This window comes from Montipora capricornis, chromosome 9 (assembly GCF_036669925.1).
Source record: "Montipora capricornis isolate CH-2021 chromosome 9, ASM3666992v2, whole genome shotgun sequence".
Classification (NCBI taxonomy): Eukaryota; Metazoa; Cnidaria; class Anthozoa; order Scleractinia; family Acroporidae; genus Montipora; species Montipora capricornis.
Genome location: NC_090891.1, coordinates 10,688,683 through 10,708,682, shown reverse-complemented (window position 1 = coordinate 10,708,682; position 20,000 = coordinate 10,688,683). Strand labels below are relative to the sequence as shown.

The window sequence follows — 20,000 nt, the reverse complement described above, 5'->3', positions numbered from 1 at the left end:
AAAGTCTTTCCCCTGTATAACATGTGCAGGAAGGCCTAATCTTCATCGTTGTCGTTATTCCTGAAAAGGCGTGACTTCAATTCTCTCTTTCTCCTACAGGAACTGGTACAGGCATCCCATTTGTCTTCGCAATTACAACTTAGGGCGTTGCAAGAATTTTCGTTGTTAATACAAGAGACATACGCTGTGGTAAAGCAATCATCCAAACAACCGGAGGCTACAATATGCAATAACCCGGCTCCCAGGAGAAGGACAAACACAGTTTTCATCTGCAATAGAGAATAGGGTTATGTCAAAGGCAGCATTATACCGAGAATATATAACAATGCAACAGGGGGAAAAAAATATCACGGCTACTACTTGTAGTATTTCCATCCGCACCGCTTTAATCACTTCTTTTCAACACGCATACAACACGTGGTATAACCAAGAGATTATAAAGGTAAGAGAAGTAATCCCTCATACTGGCCCTATTCCCATCGTAATCCCTCTTAAGTTATTTTTAGATGATATCAATTTTCCCGCGGATGTTACCGCGCGCGTTACGTGGAAGTTTCGTGGAGGAGGGAAAGTGCAGCAAATCACTCTGTACGATGCCACTCTCCGTTTTCAAAATTGAGTTTCATGGCCAGATAAAATTCATTGTTGCAAGATACAGGTTTCAAACATACATCCTTGGAATTGCTTAACTGCCTAGTTTACAGTGATACCAATTTGAAGAATTTCCAATCTATCAAACCGTGTTAAATAATTTTGACAGATGCAGATATGTTTACCTTGGTTGCATTGCGTTACGTGTCCAATTTAGTGCGCACTTTCTCATCGTCTACAAAATTCTGTCGCTTACAAAACTCGTCCCTGTCAAGATACAGTTTGCAATCATATATCATGGAAATCGGTTAACTGTATAATTCACTCTGATACCAATTTTACGATTGTCTAGTGTAGGAAACCGTATTAAATAATTTTGTAAGAGGGAGCTATATTTTACGCGTGCATTGCAAAATTGACTTCAATGCGATCTTACGGTTTTAAAAATTTTTACCGTGCGGTCAATTGAAATTTACCTGTAATGTGTGGTACTGTTTGAAAGCGTTAGCTGTCTAATTTATGAATATCATAGAATTAAGTCACCATAGTTTAAGTCCGCTAAGAAAATCGAGAACGCGTTGACCAAGTCAGGAATATGTTACTTGGTGACTGTCACGGTCCGCGATATTTCATTGTGTACAAAATTCTGTCGCCTATAAAACTCGTTACTTTCAAGATACAAGATGCGAAGATATATCATTCAAATCGCTTAACTGTGTTGTTTACAGTGACACCAATTTCAACACTGTCCAATGTACGAAACCGAGTTTAATAATTTTGAAAGATGCAGGTGTAATTAACATGCGTGCTTTGCAAATTGACTTCCATGCGATACCACTTGTTCATATATTTTTATCGCACTGTCTGTTCAAGTTTTCCTTTCATGTCTGATATCTGTCTAATTTATGAATATCTAAGCATTAAGTCGTCATATTTTAATCCCGCGAAGAAAATCAAGAACGCGTTAAACAAGTCAGCGATACATTACTTGTTGACTGTAGTCTGCGAATTGCCAATGTTTACAAAATTCTGTCGCTTATAACACTCAATCCTTTTAAGATACAGGTCTCAAACATCTATAACTGAAATCGCTTAATTGTCTAGTTTTCAATGACACCACATTCAAGGTTGTGCCATATACGAAACCGTGTTAAATCTTTTTTTAAGGAGACAGCTATATTTAACATACGTGCTTTGCAAATTCACTTGAATCCGATAACACCGGTTCAAAAATTTTTATCGGACGCTTGATTCAAGTTTTCCTTTCATGTTTGGTACCGTTGTAGAGCTCTATCTGCCTACTCTATCACCATATAAGAATTAAGTCATCATATTTTAATCCCGCAAAGGAAACCGAGAATGCGTTTATTAAAGTCAGAGAGATCGTACTTATCGACTATAGCCTTCCATTTGCGGCCATTCTGTACAAAATCCTGTCGGTTACATAACTTGTTCCTTCCAAGACACAGGTTTCAAAACATAAGTCATTGTAATCGGTTAACTCTGTAGTCAACAAGTCACGTTCGTCCACAAAATGTATATACGCGTTTGTCTCTACATCCTCCGCCATTTTCGTTTGATGGTAAATCGCGAACGACGCGAATCATTGCGTGGGAATTCGCTCAGCTGTCAACATTGGTAAAAATGAGGACATGTGATTGGCTATCAGTTAACCCTCGTGGGAATACCGGATCTCGCAGGAGATCTAAAAATAACTTAAGAGGGATTACGATGGGAATAGGGCCAGTATGAGGGATTACTTCTCTTACCTTCATAATCTCTTGGTATAACACATTCCAACTATAGAAATTACACTTCAGGAAGCCTCGCCGTCGTGAAAAAAAAAAAATTAACAATGACAGCGAAGATGACGAACTCTGAGCTTCCGGTTTGTTGCGTTCTGGTTACTTCCACGTTGTTGAGTTTCGATTTGTTCCTAAAGTTGAAACGCTTTCGATTTATAATAAACATTGAAAGTTTAATTAAAAGTTAGTAAATTAAAAACGTATGTCCATCAACACTGCTGTGGCTTATTTCGAAACTTTTTTTTTTATTCCGCTAATAAGCCCCCAGGGATATAAGCCCCTCTGTTTATAGGCCCACCCAAAACCCCTTACGAAGTTGTAGCCCAAAGTTCATAATCGGAATTTTACGGTATATGTTTGGTTTTGGCCATCTCCAAAGTGCTAGCTCCGGACTTGGAAGATGCTTTACTTATCGGAGAAGGTCAAGTCCATAAATGGCCAGTGAAAGAAAAGCCAGCAAATAATATAATCCACACTAAAATGAGTACGTAGCATCCAGACGCTAGTTTTTGATGTAGCAACAATAATAAAGAGGTAAGTTCGAAACAGAAGAAAATCTGGTTCCACCTGGGTCTCAAGATCATCGAACAGATTTACAACAACATGTAGAGGGAGTGACCGTATGGTGGTTAGTTTCGTGAAGATATTCACACACTTTCTTAAGTCAGGATGACGTCAATACGACTTGATCGATCGGTAATGCGCGTCCAAATCTCACTGAAAATATCAAGTACAGTAACATAAGAAGGGGATTTTTCACAACTTAACTATGCATTTGTTTCTCACTCCGGAATCGCTATTAGTCGCTTTCCAAAAGGAAATAGGTTTTTGATCCTAAAGAAACTTAAAGTAACCTTGCTTACGATCACAGACACAACGTATAGGAGCAATAATTTGTCCGGTATTGACTTCCGCTGTAGTGGATCCTCTACCCTGGGTTTTGCTAAAGGCAGGCCCGCGGCCCAGCGGCCCGCGGCCCGGCGGCCCGAAGGCCCAGCTGCTCGCGGCCCACGGCCCGGCGGCCGGGGGCCCGGTAACCCAGTCCTGATTTTCCACAGTTTTTTTGTCCAACGGTAAATCTACGCGCATGCACAGATCTACATCGGGTTTGGGCGTGCAAAATGGACGACGGTGAGTTTGAATTCCTTTACCATTTTAATCGTTTCAATCCTTGTTTCTGTTTGTTGTTGTAAACAGACGAAAACAACAGAGAATGACAACGTTTAACACTTAGCAACATGCAAACTCACCGTCTTTCATTTGCACGCCCAAACCCGATCCAAATCTGTGCATGCGCGTGGATTTACCGCTGGACAACAAAACTGTTTGGGCCACCGGGCCACCGAGCCACCGGGCCACCGGACCTCCGGGCCTCCGGGCCGCCGGGCCGCCGGGTCGTGGCGGGCCGTGGGCCGCAGGGCCGCGGCGGACCGTGGGCCGCGGACCTGCTTTTAGCAAAACCCCTCTACCCTTGTATCCCTTTATCAAAATCTCTTATTACTTTGTATGTAGGGGAGGCACAATAAATAATTTGAACCTTGAATGGTTCATAAATATAAGAGGTTGAAGAGAAATATCATTTCGATACTTGAATTAGACATTTTCGAGTGCTTGGATGTGAGTTCTTAAATTGGGGCAGCTTGACTTATTGTTAGGCACGCTCTAGTCAAATTCAAAGTTGTAATTTAATTCAAAGTCGTCAAATATGCACCTGATCCAGTAAGATGGATGTCAGCGAGGTAGTACGTTTCGCTTATATCTCAGTGTTTCGAATAAACGATAAAATGGTCGAAGAACAATTATGTTTCATTCATCAGGAAGCCAGTTATTAAGGCAGATTTACTTACGTCCATCTATTTCGATAACAAATGTTATGTGCGTCATAATGTCACTAGGAGTAATAACAGGGAAATGAAGTGTAGTTATTCCTCTGGATCGAGGCCAAAATTTAGAATTTCCTTCCCTCGCCTTTGGTGAAAATATCAATTACACCATTTTTTGATACACGCATAAAGTTGACAAACACATTTTCCGTTATTGCAATGTAATACAATCGGATCTCCTTAACGAAAATCTTCCAAATCTTTTGTGTGGTCATCGTCAGCAAAATGTCGTTAATATAAAGGATTTCTGAAAAAAGCACTTTAAGAGAGCTTTTGGTCGCTTCATTTGCATGGTTCGAGAAACTTTTGGCTTGAACTCGTTTCATCATTAAGGTTAGTTATCGCTCCTAAGATGTCGTTTTAGAATCCAAAAGCCAAGATAAGAAGAGAATAAGAATTACCTACCGTCATTGCTTTCTTTATATCTTACGAAGAACACAGCAAAATCAATTTCCACCTGAAAAAGGAAAAAATTGTTCGTATATTTCTTTTATTTTAGATTTCATCACGGTACTAAATTCTAAAGAAAAAAAGTTGACTAAAATCAAAACTGATAAATTCAGTAAATATTGAAAAAGATCTTTTGTTAATATAATCTTTGAATAAAAGTTGCAACAAACTTCAATGATGCTTACGAACACCAAGTTGAAGGATGTACTTGCGCAGTACTGCAGATTATCAGCAATTCTACAGTTCACTTTTTATACCCACTACGGCTCCCACTCACTCTAAATTTGCATGCATTGTTTCATTAAATAGATGTTTCAATAATTTAACTTTTAATCTCGATGGGAAGCAAATTTTATACCGATAAATGACGTCCGCAAACTGCAGAAAATGACTGTTAATGACTTTTGAGGATGTAGGAGGGCTTTATTGTAACCACAAATGCATGTGTTAAGTAATTATCTCCATTCCTTACGTGTATTATCGCACTTTTTGCACGAAAGCAACTGCATAGAGCGTTTTACTACTTTTATTTCAGCAAGTTAATTTTTTTCTAATAGACATCGCGTTAATCAACGCCACGTATGTGTTCTGCACGGAGGAAACAGTGCTTTTCCGGAGTCTGAGGTCGTAAATGTTCTTATCTCCAAAATCACTTCCTTTAAAACTTTAAGCACAAGAAAAAGATGAACCTCCATCCACACCTATCGAGGTGTAAAATTCGCTGATTTAGTTAAAAATTTAAAACCATCTATAGTTTACGATCTTCTGAATAATAGTCGTTCCATGATGGAAGGGTTGTGATGCAAGCATTGTTATTAAATTCTCAACCTCGGATAATGCATTTCGCGTGCTCTGATTGGCTCACTCAATCTCGGTTATCAGCTCATATACCTTGGTTTGACCTTATATGGTAAATGATTGCGTTAAGCGTTGATAAACTAAAAATGTGTTCGTCGGAATACCAAATTTCTCTTTGAATAAAGCCAAAAAGGAGAAAAAAACTTTTTTTGTGGAAAGTTTGGATCAATTCCGACGTTTAGAAGTCCGCGAAAAGGCAAGAAATGTTTTTGTGACGAGCCTGCGTCTGTCTGACAACAAGGTATTACACAACATCGCATCAGTTCTCATCAATGTTTTTTCGATTTCGCTCGGATTTGCTCGCTTTTTCCGCTCGTATTTCGTACTACCAAATTTTTGGAGTTGAAGGAATTTAATAAAACAATCATTCCATTCGCGCTTGTTGGATATGAGACTGGTTATAGCCAACTCGGCGCTACGCGCCTCGTTGGCTATTTACCATCTCATATCCAACGCGCGCTCATGAAATAATTGTTAATTATTTGATATTTTGTCGTGGAACAATGGTTGCGAAAGGGGAAGCTGTTGTTTCATTTGGGGGCACGGGCATCAACTATAAATTAGTATTTTTGAAGCTGATCTGCTGTTACGACATGTGGACATTAAAAGGAGACTGTCATTCAACAATCCTTTTTTTTTTTTTGGAAAGGAAGTTAACAATGTTGAAAACTACTTCAAAGGAGAAACAAAATGGAACAATGTTCGAAAACCACCTAAAAAAAAATCAAAAAACGTGAATACCCAGACTCCGCTGTCACCACAGGTAAATATCGTGCCCAAGAAATCGATCGAAAAACCGCACTACAAAAGTCACGGAACGAAGAAAGCACTAGAATGCTATTCACCCTCACCTACAATCCGCAAAACCTTGCAGTCAAAAATGTAATTTTCAAAAACTTCAAAATTCTCCGCAATGATCCCAAAACTAAACATATATTTCCTCGACCACCACTTATTTCATTCAAACGCGACAAAAACATAGGTAACTTTCTAGTTAGAGCGCATTTAAGTCTGACAACGAGCCGGGAACTTTCAAATGTGCACGCACACGATGCAAAACTTGTCCTTTTATTTCTAACATGGTTAAGTTCTCACGATTGAATCGATCCGTTAAAATCACTGACCACTTTTACATGCATCTCCGCAAATGTCATATATTTCATAATCTTCTCACTATGTAAGAAGACCTACATAGGCGAAATGGCGGACCGCTTTCGCGAACACCTACGAGTTGTAGAAAAAAACGACACGGATGCATCAAACCAAGTTGCGCCCCATTTTAATCTTCCTAATCACTCCCACCACAACATGACTATTTGCGGCATATCCTTACACCAAGGGAACACAGAAAGTAAGAACCTGGCGGAACAGAAATTCATCTTTCAACTAGGTACACTCTATCCTCACGGAATCCATGAACGCCTCTCACGCCTTTTATTTATTCCCAAATTCATGTTACCATATTTCCACCGATGGCAAAGCTCTTCCACACCCGCATAAAAACCAACAACACCCACAATTCCTCAATTCGCTCTGACGAAGGACTAACGCTCGAAACGTCAGCTTTCCAAATCGTTCACGGTGGTAATTCGACTTTTATCAACACGTTTGATAACACCAAATTTTCTTGTTAAAAAAACCTTGATCGCTTCAAAGTAAGAGAATGGCAGTGTCGCCATATTTTATAAATTTAAAGAATACTTGCCAAAAGGAAACTATGAAGTAAACGAGCGCAACCGCGGAGTGACAGCGAAACGTGCGCGATTGCACTAAACCAGCGTAGTAACGAAACAGACAATTGTCGGAATCGTGTCCTAAGCGCGGGCCCAGTAATCCTGAAATCGAAAATCTAGCCGGTATGCAGCACCTAAGGTAGACTGTACGTAAAAAAGAGACCAGTGTCGCTGCTTGCAATAATTAGTTAATTTTCTTGGGAAGGCATGCATATTTGTAATTTGCTATCATCTGGAGTTGCAGTTACTTCTGTTTTAGTTTCCTTACCTGCAAAGATGTTTAAATACGTAAAATTGCAAAAGTATGGAATCATGTTGTAAGACCTATCTATCTAGAAGGATGAATCCAGACGAACGCCAAAACTTAAAAATTGTAGGGATGGTATTTATCAGAGAAACAAGTCACGATTTTTGGGTTACATTTTGACGAAAATCTTTAACATTTTACGCTAAGCTATATGCAGATAGATATTAAAAGCATCGTTTAAAATGGTTCAGTTGCACTCAAGGAACGTGAATAACATGGTAAATAATGAATACCTATTATATTTGAAGCCTTCCGTTCAGTTTTTGAACACCGGATGTATTCGGTTAAATATTAGAGAGAAGCAGACAATGATTACGTGAGATCAACTGTTTAATTGGAACCTTAAAGTTGAATTCTGTTTACAACCGCATTGGTGGGAAAGAAACGTCAAATGAAGGGAATATTAAGATGCAATAAAAGAAAAAACTAGTAAAAATCAAATAATTCGTTGAAAGCAGCCTCCAGGGAACATTATAATTGTCTAAATTAGTCATTCGCAAAAAAAAAAAAAGAAATTAAATGTACATGTTTCAAAAGAATCGTGCTCTTGAAGAATTAGAACATTTCAGGAAGCTAATTAGATATTTATTTATATGATTTTATCGAACTGAAATATATCTTGGAAAGCCCTCTTTTTGCCAATTTAGACGATAATAATGCAGTTTCGAAAGATATTTACTAAAGTTGTTCTCGTAGTTATCATGGGTTACCCCGTAAGTAACTGGAACAATAATCATGACTATTTTTGACGTGATGTGATTGAGCAAGGAAATATCTGACAAACAAAATAATAGGACATGTAATGTGATGTCGAATTTTCTTTTCCTGTCGAAATAATCATCAGAAGATTAATTGTACTTTCATCACATTGAATGACAAATTCATCTAGTTTAATTTACCATGACATCTTATTTAGTCTTATTTTTAGTACCAATTCCTTCATGTTTTTTGCGTTATGTCCCCTAAAAATTATCATTGTCATCATGACCATGTATTATTTAATCTGTTTAAAAAGGTAATGCATTCGTCACGAGCAGATAAATCAGTTTAGAAAATGAATACGGCTGGGATCCACAAATGATTATAAACCCTTTAGTAACCAAATGAAAATACCCATCAACTTCTCCATCACTTTCTATTTTTTTTTTTCATTGTAGGGCTACCCTGATCTTGACTTGATGCCTTTTTGGCTTTGCCGAGATTTAGGAACAATAAACACACAAATATGAAGCATAAGCTGCAAAGCCACAGAATCGTGGCATATGGTATGTGCATAATTTGAGGCTTAGGCGACACCGCCTATCAACCCTTGAAGGTGTGAAATGACTATTATTCAAATTAACTCTGATTCACAGTCATCTGATGAAATTGGAATTTTGTTCTTTAAAGAAAACTAAATTTGGAAGAAAATGTCCCGTTTGAAGTAATTTCAAATAGACTTTTGATGAATCCATCCATGTTTCGAAGCCAGCTAAAAATATCAAGAAAATTATTCCTTGTGTTCGTAGATTTCAAAATACAGGAACATCTGGTATGAAAATTAAAACAAATCACGGAAAGACAAAAAAACATTTAGTACAAAGTAGAGGCCAATTTTGCTCGAACGAAGACGGCCATGAAAGTTGAAGTAAACTCTAACTTTCCGGGATTAGTTCATTTAAATAGGTTACTTTAGTTCCTGATCGAATGAGTGACCTTTTATCCGAGTTACTGATCCACCTCAACAGTTATATAGTTTTTCTTTCTTGGAAATCATCGATTAGAAGTCTTAGCTGTAACATTAGGTATCCGTCTGGAAGCAAATTACTAATTGTCAAGTTACTATCACACAAGATATAGCATTTGATTTCGTTTAATTCTCTATCCAATATTGGATCACGTAAGTATCAAAATTGTCCCTGATAAATAATGATGTTTCCTTGATTCGCATCTCGATTTTTTTCTCGTTTGGCACATGGCACCATGGTACTTGAAGAACATATTTCTCTATCTATATTTATACCCTTAGTTTTTTGCCTCGCTCACTGACTCTTTTAAATTTATCATAACGAGTGCAACTGACAGGGATGTGTTGGTGACATTCATTGGGACTTTCTTGTTACAGAAAATAAATCATCTCAAGGGAAAAAAGAACCGTAATGTGCTATATTTTACATTAAAACCGTAAAAAAATACTCTAAGTTGAAACAATTGACGGTTTGCCGGTAGAAGGTTTCATTTTAGACGAAAGAATTTTGTATAAGCCATGCAAGCATTACTTGTCAATAATGCAGCTGGACGACTGTACAAGAAACAAGAATGAACATAAAGCAACAAGAGAGGTTTTTTTTTGTTACGGTGCATGGTCAAAAGAGGATGTTAATAACGACTCACCAAGAAGAGCACAGATGATACAAAAGGAGTTCTCCAGAATGTTGATACAAATGTGTCCACCAAGGCTTTATGTTCTGAATATATACTATATTATATTCTTAATTTGCATTGGACACCTCATGGGCGTCTAGAGACAGGTGGAAATATTTTACACTGATAATTACAAAAGGGGATCCGGATGACATTTCAGCGCTTTCCTTTTACACGTTTAACCTTTTATTTATCTCGTGCGTGGAAACTTAAGAGCGGCGTATTTACTCGAAGTTAAAATTAATTACACAACCAAAGACTGAATGACAGGGTGTTCCGAACGCTTCACTATTCGGAAGTCAGAGCACAATGTGCAGGCTTCCGGTCTTGACTTCAACAAGTAATATTCCAAGTAAACCAGTTGGAAAAAATGCCGCCTAAGTTCTTTAATAGCAGAAACCGAACCACAAATTGTTAAATTAAACGTTGGACAAAATGCATGCCTAGAGTAAAAATACATTCTTGTTATGTTGTTTCTGCGTGTTTACATTACCTAAACACGTTTATTGAGCCTTATAGCGCCAGGTAAACCATAAAAAATTTCATAATCTACACTCGAGAACGATAAAGTAAATGTTGTCATCATCGTTCCCTCAAACACTTAAGCTGTCATGGAAAAGCCCGATTCAACTTGCTCGTATTTGAAAATATTACGAAACACACTGTGTGTTGAATCAAAATCACCGTACTGAAGTATAAAAGAAAAGAATGCTCAATAGAATGCTTTCCGCTCTTTTGGCAACCGTTTTTAATGCTGAGCTGTATGCGGTGAGTTTCAATTTGTTTGTTCACAGAAGGGCAATTAAGAACAGGCTCATATGGCTTAATCACATCATTGTTATTTTTTTGTCCAAAGATGACTTTCGTGTTTCGCTGGTACGCAGCTTTATGAGCGCTCAGATTGGAAATCAAAACGCTTGCTCCCGTTCATAAATAAAATAAATAACGTCGGTACTGCCAATAAGATATACGGATTGGGGATTTGTTTCGATCCGCCTGTGCAAATAAAACGCATTGAAAGGGAGGACGTACTGAGAATAAAGTCAACGGGCTCAGCTTTCCACGACCACCTCCCACGCTAGGAACATCATTTTCTTAAAATGTAATTTTCAGAATGCAAGGAAAAAACCTACTGCTGTTTGTTTTTCAACCCAAAAGAACATTGATTAAACGATTTTCAAGATCTAGTGATGGCCTATTGACGATAAACCAGATCGTGTCTTGGTGTATGGATGAACTCGTAAAAAAATGGTTGTAAAAAGATATTTCTCCCTTGATTACAAATCCGATGCATATCCTTTTGTCCCTTCCGTTTATTATTTGCCTTCATAAGCAAATGCATTAATTGTCTTGAAACACAGACATTGTTCGTAGGGGATTGTTTCCAAAGCACAATTATTTTAAATTCGATATTACCTCCTATTGTAGATATCTTACTTAAAAACTAGGACCACAAAATAAATTGTACTTAAAAAATCAATTTTGGCCTCCTCTTTCACCGCGACCCTCATAATTTTAGCGAAATTTAATTTTTAGATAGATGGACCTCAGGCGCAAATACCGTCCACAAATTGTTTGCTAAGGATGGGTGCGCCGAAAAATTACTTCTTAGAAAGATTTTCATTCACGTTGAAGCCATAAAGAGGAACACTAGCTTGGGTTTTGCCTAAATTGTCTTTTTTATCGAAGAATCAATTTTTGTACAGCTGAGAGTGATTGTTACCTCGCTGATTATTTCGCCATAAAGCACGTTTTCATAAGGTATCATTGAAAATTATAAAACAGCTATTATTTTTTTTATATTATATTATACTATATTATGAATAATTCTTCTCAATGTGGCGTTTAGGATGAAAGGGTCATTTTTTTTTCGCTATTTTCATCTGTCAGTCTAGAATTTTATAAATTCAGATGTTAACAAGTTATAAAACGAATAATTGAGGCTGTAGCAAAAATCAAATGCTTTAGTAAATCATCTTGAAATCGTATATACAAGGCATATTTGACAAATACAAAGGCTGAACCGTATTAAGTTGGACAGGAATAATTTTATTTTGCTAGAGTATTTGACAAAGAAAAATTCCGCTCAAAGCTCCTTTCAGTGACTCTGGTTTAACCCAAGATATATTTTGGTTTTTAGCGGTTATCAAACATTTGAATCAGAAATGCTAATTTGGTTTATGGTCCCCTTTTTCCCGCGAATCATTGTTCTCCATTACATTAACATAATTGATGAAAAAATATGTTGTATTAAAACTAATACATTGAGCAATTCAGGTTCACAAATTTCATTTCCTGATCCACTCAGTCTTTCTGAAGAAATGAAAAGTCACTGGGCGTTTAGTGTTAATCATTCACAATTATCAAATATTTCACTCTATTTTCGAGTGTACTGAAAAGATGTCGGTGATGACAGTTGTTCAAGAATTAACTTGTCTGCCCTGGCGAGCCATATAAACAAATGTTGAAAATTCAAGTCGATAAGACCCATTTTATCAATGTCGGAGCTCTTCCCCTAGCCGACCTTAAAGTATTTAATACCATTCGAGTTACATTTGAAGAACTTTTTGTCTATTCAGTCTAACTAAAGGTAAGCTTGTGAAACTCTGTGTCCAACCAAAACGGCTGAAAGTGGATATTAATCAATACAATGCTATTTAGTAGTAGCTTCCTCATAAAGATTAGTTTCAGGAATCATCATCCCTGAACAAATTTGTCTGGAAAAGGGAAAGAAAATTAAATAAGAAACAATAATAGTAATCATTGGTTTTCTGAGGCTCGAATCTTTTCTGTGTACTACTATATTAAGAGTTAAAATATTGATGAAACTGATTTCTTTATCTAAAGAGCCCACATAAAATGCCAAAAATACTCCAGTATCGAAGAAATAGTCTCGATTGATACCAACTGGATGCCTTATTGAGAATTCCTGATTAAATATCGAGAAGATAAGGTCACCGTGATTGATAAGCATCAATACCAACAAAGCCCAGCGCTTTTTCCATTTTCTTTTCTTCCTTTCTTTTTCTTTCTTTCTTTTTTTCCAACCCTGTCGTGTTTTTGGTATCCGGCGTCAGGTGTGTCATTTTCCATCTTGAATGGCAGAAGAGATAAATATTGCGTTCACAAGTATTTTCATTATCTGTGTTTAGATAAAGGTAAGGAACCGAAATAGCGCGGAGGAAATTCATAATTAAGCCATGCAATAAAGGATTTTCGCGACGACAACGGCAACATCCATTCAATGAAAACTTGCATTATTTCAAAGGTGATATTTACTCAATTGATGTTGATTTTCATCTTCTTCGCGTAAGACAACTACATTATCAACAAGGTTGAAGTAGCGGGGAAAATGAAAACCAGGACCCCTTATGACCCCTTTTATCTTTTTCATTTCATGCGTTGGTGGAGTTGTCTTCTTCGTTGCCAACACTCTCACCGACTCTCATGAAAAGTGAAGTGAATGTACATACCTTACTCTATCTATATTTATAACAAGATTGCATTGATAATTGAAATTATAAATTCTTGGCTGCGTTTCTCAAAGATATGCACACAACAAGCTGGAGTTTAAGGCTTTAGAGGTTGGTCTTTTACGATGAAATGTCGAAGAAATATCGAAGAAACGTCTATTGTATTAAAATTTGTTACAGAATGGAAATCGTGGATGCTAATTACTGGCAGTTTTCAATGAATGATTAATATATTTTTTACTATCATCAACTGATATTAGAATATCGTCTGAGTCAACATCGATTAAACCGAATAATTATTCAGTCAGATGGAGTTGATGAAACTCGACTGGTGTGGCTAAACCTTTTAAGGGGTGGGTCTCATGTATTCAGTCGCTTCGTGTGACCTTATTCTGTCTCAAATTAGAAACGTTTCTCAGTTAAAATCCCCGAGTGTGTTAAATACTACTACTACTACTACTACTACTACTACTACTACTACTACTACTACTACTACTACTACTACTACTACTACTACTACTACTACTACTACTACTACTACTACTACTACTACTACTACTACTACTACTACTACTACTACTAATAATAATAATAATTATAAAATTTTCGAAACGGGCTATTCCATCTCAAAAAGAAAACTGGAATGATGTCCACGAAACGAGACCCGCTTCTCTTCTTTTTTTTCGTTTTCGTTTTTTTTTTTTGGTCAGCAAATTAAAAATTAACGAGTAGTCAGGGTCTCGCCCAAATGGCATCGCTTGTTTACGAAAGGGAAAATTGCTTTGGAGTCAGTCCATTTGAATTTCGTCGATTTGATTCGTACTGGGTGCGGTGAATTGAAACAACAAATGTTAGCCGACGCTTTTAAGTTAAGTTGCCTTTATACGCGTATAAACAACTTGTGCAAATACAGAAGAATCTCTAGTTTCGAATTACACGGTTCTCCAATTACACTCTTAATGCAAGTTTGTGATGCACGATGGTAATTCTACACGATGCGTGTTCATTTCGCGACATTTTAGAGTAAATTCGTTACAGATTTGCGCTTCGTAACATGCTTCGTATCACTGTTACGTACAAACTTATTTACAACAAGCAACATTTTTGAGAGTAATAGTCATACTAATAATCAGTAAGTTTTACTTGTTACATGCGAGGACGCTTGGGTTGTCCGCGTGACTCCCGCTCCTTAATTAAACAACAGATCATTGGCGATTAATTCTAATAAACTCAATGTATGTGGGGACGTTTAGGTTTTTACTGGCCACGAGCAGGTCCATTCAGATGGAAGCACCAGCTGAGTAGTTGCGAAGCGTTCTTGTTGCCGGTCTGGTACTGCTCCCAAGCGTCGAACAGTTTCTGTTCAAGTTGCCTGTACTCTCTTCTCTGGATCCGCTTTAACTTCTTATCTGATATAAGCTTGATGGTGATAGAAGTTAGGCGAGCTTCGCGATGAAGGAGTTCGATTAACTGGTAAAACTCTAATCTGCATTTGCCACCGGCTCGGCGGTTGAGAGCGTTGTGTCACCCCTCTATATCATTGTTGGTCCGGATTGATTGCTTGAATACACTCCAATATATTGGGAGGAAGATGGTACTGTCTATCCACTGCTCCTGGATGTATTCAACCAGATTGCGGAGGGGCCGGGTCTCTGCCTGGACGCTGAGGCACACGACCATGGGTCTCCGCAAGACACAAGTCTACAGAAATAACACCTTAGCTAGCCGTCATATATAATTTTTTGCATCTAATTAAGTTTGCGGATCGTGTGGAAGCAACTGATAAAGTTCATGATAGAACAAATCGCAACATCGATACAAAAATTGAACCGCGCAGTAAAGTGGGAACTCATATAACTCTGAATCAAATTCTCATCGAAAGATTAATGACAATCTATCGTAAAAACACGAAATTTCTGCAGACTCTGACTTTTATGATGTTTTGTAGGGAGAAAGAAATTAATCAGGTGCTAGGCAACCATAAAGGTGCACGTGATCACCTTGTGTCAACTGAATGAATTACGGGAAAGAATGTTAATCGTTCGTCGTTTTCAGAGTAAAACAATGTACTTTTTAGCCACTTCCGTCTTTGGTTTTTTAATTTTGTTGTAATATTTAACTGAATATTTACATTTCAACTGTCGGGTCAGGAAGCCTTCTTTGTCGGGTTCCTGAGAAACGTATCTATTTTGACTTCAGGGTGAACTATTTACACAATCGCGAGAATAAGCGGCCATGTAATTGAAAATCTTAACATCTATGAGATATAAAAACAGACTTGCAAATTATCGCAAACCACAATGCTGACAAGCACAAAAGCAGAAGAAATGGTTAATAAATATGAAATTTGTTACTATCCGAATGTTTTTGTGTTAGAGTAACCCTAGGGATATATTGTCACGCAAATGATATAATTTCATGACACTCAAAATTCGCAAAAAGCATGTAAACAATCTTCGCACTAGTATAAAGTCGTAGCAATAAATTGGATTAACGAGGAAGTTAAAGAAATATTGTTGTCTTCCCAGATAAACTTCATTTTACACCACAATGACAAAATCATTTGTGAGAGAAATAAAATTCCTGTCTCCTCGCGTACCACATTTATTTCTCGTAAAGCGTTGCATCTTTTATGTTCAAATAACCGCTAAAAATAAAGATTTTTTAACGATCTATCCGTAAATGTTTTTTCATAACTTAAGAATTCTGTCAAAATGTGCATAACTATCAAAACACAAAAATAGCAACGCACGCAACAAATGTCGCATTTACTTCTTCGTCGAATTCTCATGCTTAACACAGGAATTTTTAGTTATTGTGAAAATTTTTCTCCATTCGTTAGCAATCACCCTTTCAAATTCAGAGAAATCGACCTGTTCGCGAATATTTTTTTGAGTTTTTTTCAATGGGATGTCAAAAGGCCAAGTGGATGTTACGCATAATCGGGCACGTTCGGGCGATCAAGTTGCGCGTGTGACCCGTTATAACATTTTTTCACAAAATGTTCCCGAATCGTCAAGTATCACCACGGAAGACAAGAACATCATTCTAAAAGCTTATTCTACGCAAAAAGTAGGTTCTGGAGGTAATTTTGAGAGTAGAAATCAAGATAAATAAATACAAACTCACGAGGCATGGTATATCCAATTAAGTTAACACAACGGGCAACCCTAAAACCAGGAATCCGGAATCCGGAATCACAGTACAATACAGAGAGTAAACACTATCCTAAACATTCATAAAAGCTAACCTTAGGCCTAATTAGGCCTAAACAGTTTGTTTAGGCCTAATTAGGTTTAAGGGTAGCTTTTAAACATTCATAAAAGCTAACCTTAGGCCTAATTAGGCCTAAACAAACTGTTTAGGCCTAATTAGGCCTAAGGTTAGCTTTTATGAATGTTTAGGATAGTGTTTACTCTCTGTATTGTACTGTGATTCCGGATTCCGGATTCCGGGTTTTAGGGTTGTCCTAACACAACAGAAAGACGCAAACCTCATTTTGCCACGAAAATGCTTTACTATTGCCGTAAAAAAAAACTATTCAGTTATACTCGCATATTACAAGTACCCCCTCAAATTTACCAAACATACGCGCAGAATACTCTACACACCATGTCACCACTTAGCAGGGAAGGGACAGGAAAGATTTTTCATGACACGGGCTTGAACCCCTGACAGTGTTCCCGGTCACACTTCACTGAATTCAGCTGTCACGCAGAAAACAAACATGGTATCATATTTTTGTTCGATTTTATTTCTTGGACTCCAAATCTGCGATGATAGATAAATATGCATTTTAGTGCTTTTCTAAAGCTGTAGTCTAGACTTGAACAGAAAAGGTAAAAAAAAAAATAATAACGTCTGTTAAAATCGCTGCGTGTGAAAAGTACTGCGTATGCTATCGCATGACACTGCCCCTTTAACATCTCTCTTTCGTTCTGTCACGATCTCACATTATAAATCGGTGGTTAAAATCGAATGAAATTTTCCCAGGGAGCATGGATAATGTTGTTACAGTAGTGATACACATGGAAAAAAATGTTTCCATTCAAATAGGACGTTTTCATGATAACGCCATTTGGCTACTAGCACCAGAACCCTCCAGGTTTTCCTTGTCTCATGCTAATTATTGGTGTGGTTATTTTACCCTACTGGGAATATATAATTTAAATAAGAAAATAAAAACAAACTGAATTTTGGTAGTTATAGTTAAATGACGCCATCGTGAAATTTTCCTATTGGCTTGGAGAAATGCAGTTTTCAGGCAACATAATTGCAGACTAGAGGTCTGCAGAAAAGACGTAATTCAGTGCAAGAAGAGGTAACAAAACCAAAAATTCTTATTGGGCAATGATCAAAGAAGGTCACAGATAGCTAACCAAATTCGAAACCTGAAGGACACAAAATCTGGATACGTGATTCGTTATACGTTACACGGGTGCGCTGCTTCTGCATAATTGAAAAATTATTATTCTTACTTCTGAAAAGCAATCTTGAAAATTTTCCACGTATGCAAGATATTTTGTTGGTTTTTGAAAAAAAAACTTAATTATCGCGCTCATTTATTTCGAATTGCACTCGAAATCATGTGAACTTGTAGTGTTCTTTATGCGGTGGGGTAGACAATTGAAGAATTTACAGTCGTTGTCCTGAAATATTCTCCCCCTGTCCGTAATCCTCTAACCTCGGTTAGTTGTGGCCACAGTTGTTCAAAAACTGGATAACGCTATCCACCGGATAAATCACTATCCATTGGATAGCGCAATTGGTTTCGCTATTACTTATCCACTGGATAGTGATTTATCTAGCGGATAGCGCTATCCATCCTTTGAACTAGGGCCTGTTGGGGATATGTTGATCCCGTTTTATAGCAGATTAATCAAGAAGTTCTTCTTTTGCATTAAGTGTGACTCAGTCACCCAAGTTTTTAGAGGTCGTTTTGATCGTTATTTTTCTTGCTATCGTACTAGCAGGATTGTGCCAGTAGACAGTTGACGGCGTAGTCAACAAGCTTCGATTAAATCTGGGCTCCAGCGATTCCTTTCGCAGACAGGGCCGCAGAATTAAATTAATGTACCAAGGATTGAGTCTCCGTAACACTCATAAGACACAAAACTTATTTTCATTGCTTGTTAAATTGAACGCCAAGAGAAATTTCTGAAAACAAGCTTTTTCGAGTTTGAGACCATTTAACAACAATCTGCGGCAACCAGATTTAATTTTGCACGAAAACGCGATTTTAGTTTCTTTTTGCGCTGTACGGGAAAAGAGACCTCTGCCATGGGTCTAAACTCACTTTCATCAGACGATTGTACTGTCCACAACCTTGCATGGCACTCTTTAATTAAACCACATGCCTCATGCTATGTTTGCTGACAGTGACGTGAGACTTCTGTGACCTGCGCAGTCATTTACAGTAATTCCGCTTTTGTCAAGTGAGCCCACAAAACATGAGGTAGAACGTGAGGATGCGTTCGCTGTCGCGTTCTTCACTGGAGAAAAATGTCTGCACATGAGCTGCGCAATATGCCACGTGATACGTTTCCGGGACTATCATTGGCTCTCGTGAGAAAAGAACTCCCGAGAAGATCAGAAAAATGGCCACCGTTTGAGAATCGGTAGCTTGTTGGTTTCCGTTCTTTTTAGAGCGATCAAGGCTAGTTTTAACGCCAGTTTCAAGTGGAAAGTATTCTTAGAGGACGTCTATTGTTATCGCTATTGTTTTCTTGAAACAAAGGAGCGTATGCATAATGAAGTAGGGACCTGTGCGGAAATCTTGCCAAAGTTTGTTGCCACCTAGTACAAAAAGTTACTGTAATGTGCAGAAATTTAAGAAGGTTTCCAAAGGTTTTCGTTGATGTGTCACAGAATTGGCTTGTGGCGTGTGGCAGGGACAGGCAATATTGTGCAACGTCAGGAGCCCATGGGCTCCTGGCAACGTGAAGGTTATTTTCGCTTACGATAAGTACTCCTTACGATCAGCACCTCTAAATGAATGATCAATGATTCGATCAGATGTGAATTTGAGTTTGAGTGTAATTGTGTCATTGGGAACGTAACCCTATTAACAAAGATTTTAAATAGCTGCTTTTAAGGTCATTTATATTCCCTTTTCTGGTGAGTGGTTCAGTTATTATACTTTTTAGCAGTCACAACTCACCGATCCTTGCTTTGAAATAGTTACCAAGTTGTGGATTTGCAATAAATTTGTGTTTAAGGCCCGTTTTTACCCCTTCCAAAATCCATGTTTTAGTTAAAATAGTGTTTGGAATAGTAGAAGTGTAGGGAATAGGTGTATATAGATATCTATAGATTCAGGTTCGTGACTGTTTAACACTAATCATATTTTTTTAGTCTATCATTTTGAGTTAGGACAATAGGGCCGTTCATACGAGAGAAAAGAAACCGCGGCTGACTCTGGTCGCGGTGTACATAATACGCGAAACGAACTATTTATACGAATATAAACTCCCAGGCGAGGATAAGCCGTGGCTTGA

At 37.7% G+C, this 20,000-nt stretch overlaps 1 long non-coding RNA gene across 5 annotated transcripts in view; it reads right to left on the bottom strand.

Annotated features, from left to right (window-relative positions):
* Nucleotides 1–20,000, bottom strand: part of LOC138015369 (uncharacterized) — a 30,785-nt gene that overhangs the window by 110 nt on the left and 10,675 nt on the right. Inside the window, exons 1-3 of one of the 5 annotated variants that reach the window (XR_011125544.1) lie at nt 10,001–10,171; nt 4,685–4,736; nt 1–269 (exon numbers count right to left, since the gene is read on the bottom strand). The exon at nt 1–269 is cut by the window's left edge and continues 110 nt beyond it. This is a non-coding gene — a long non-coding RNA (uncharacterized lncRNA). Of the gene's footprint in view, nt 270–4,684; nt 4,737–4,899; nt 4,939–7,860; nt 7,885–10,000; nt 10,172–20,000 lie in introns of those variants that run through there. The other 4 variants (XR_011125548.1, XR_011125547.1, XR_011125546.1 and 1 more) reach the window with 4 other exon arrangements.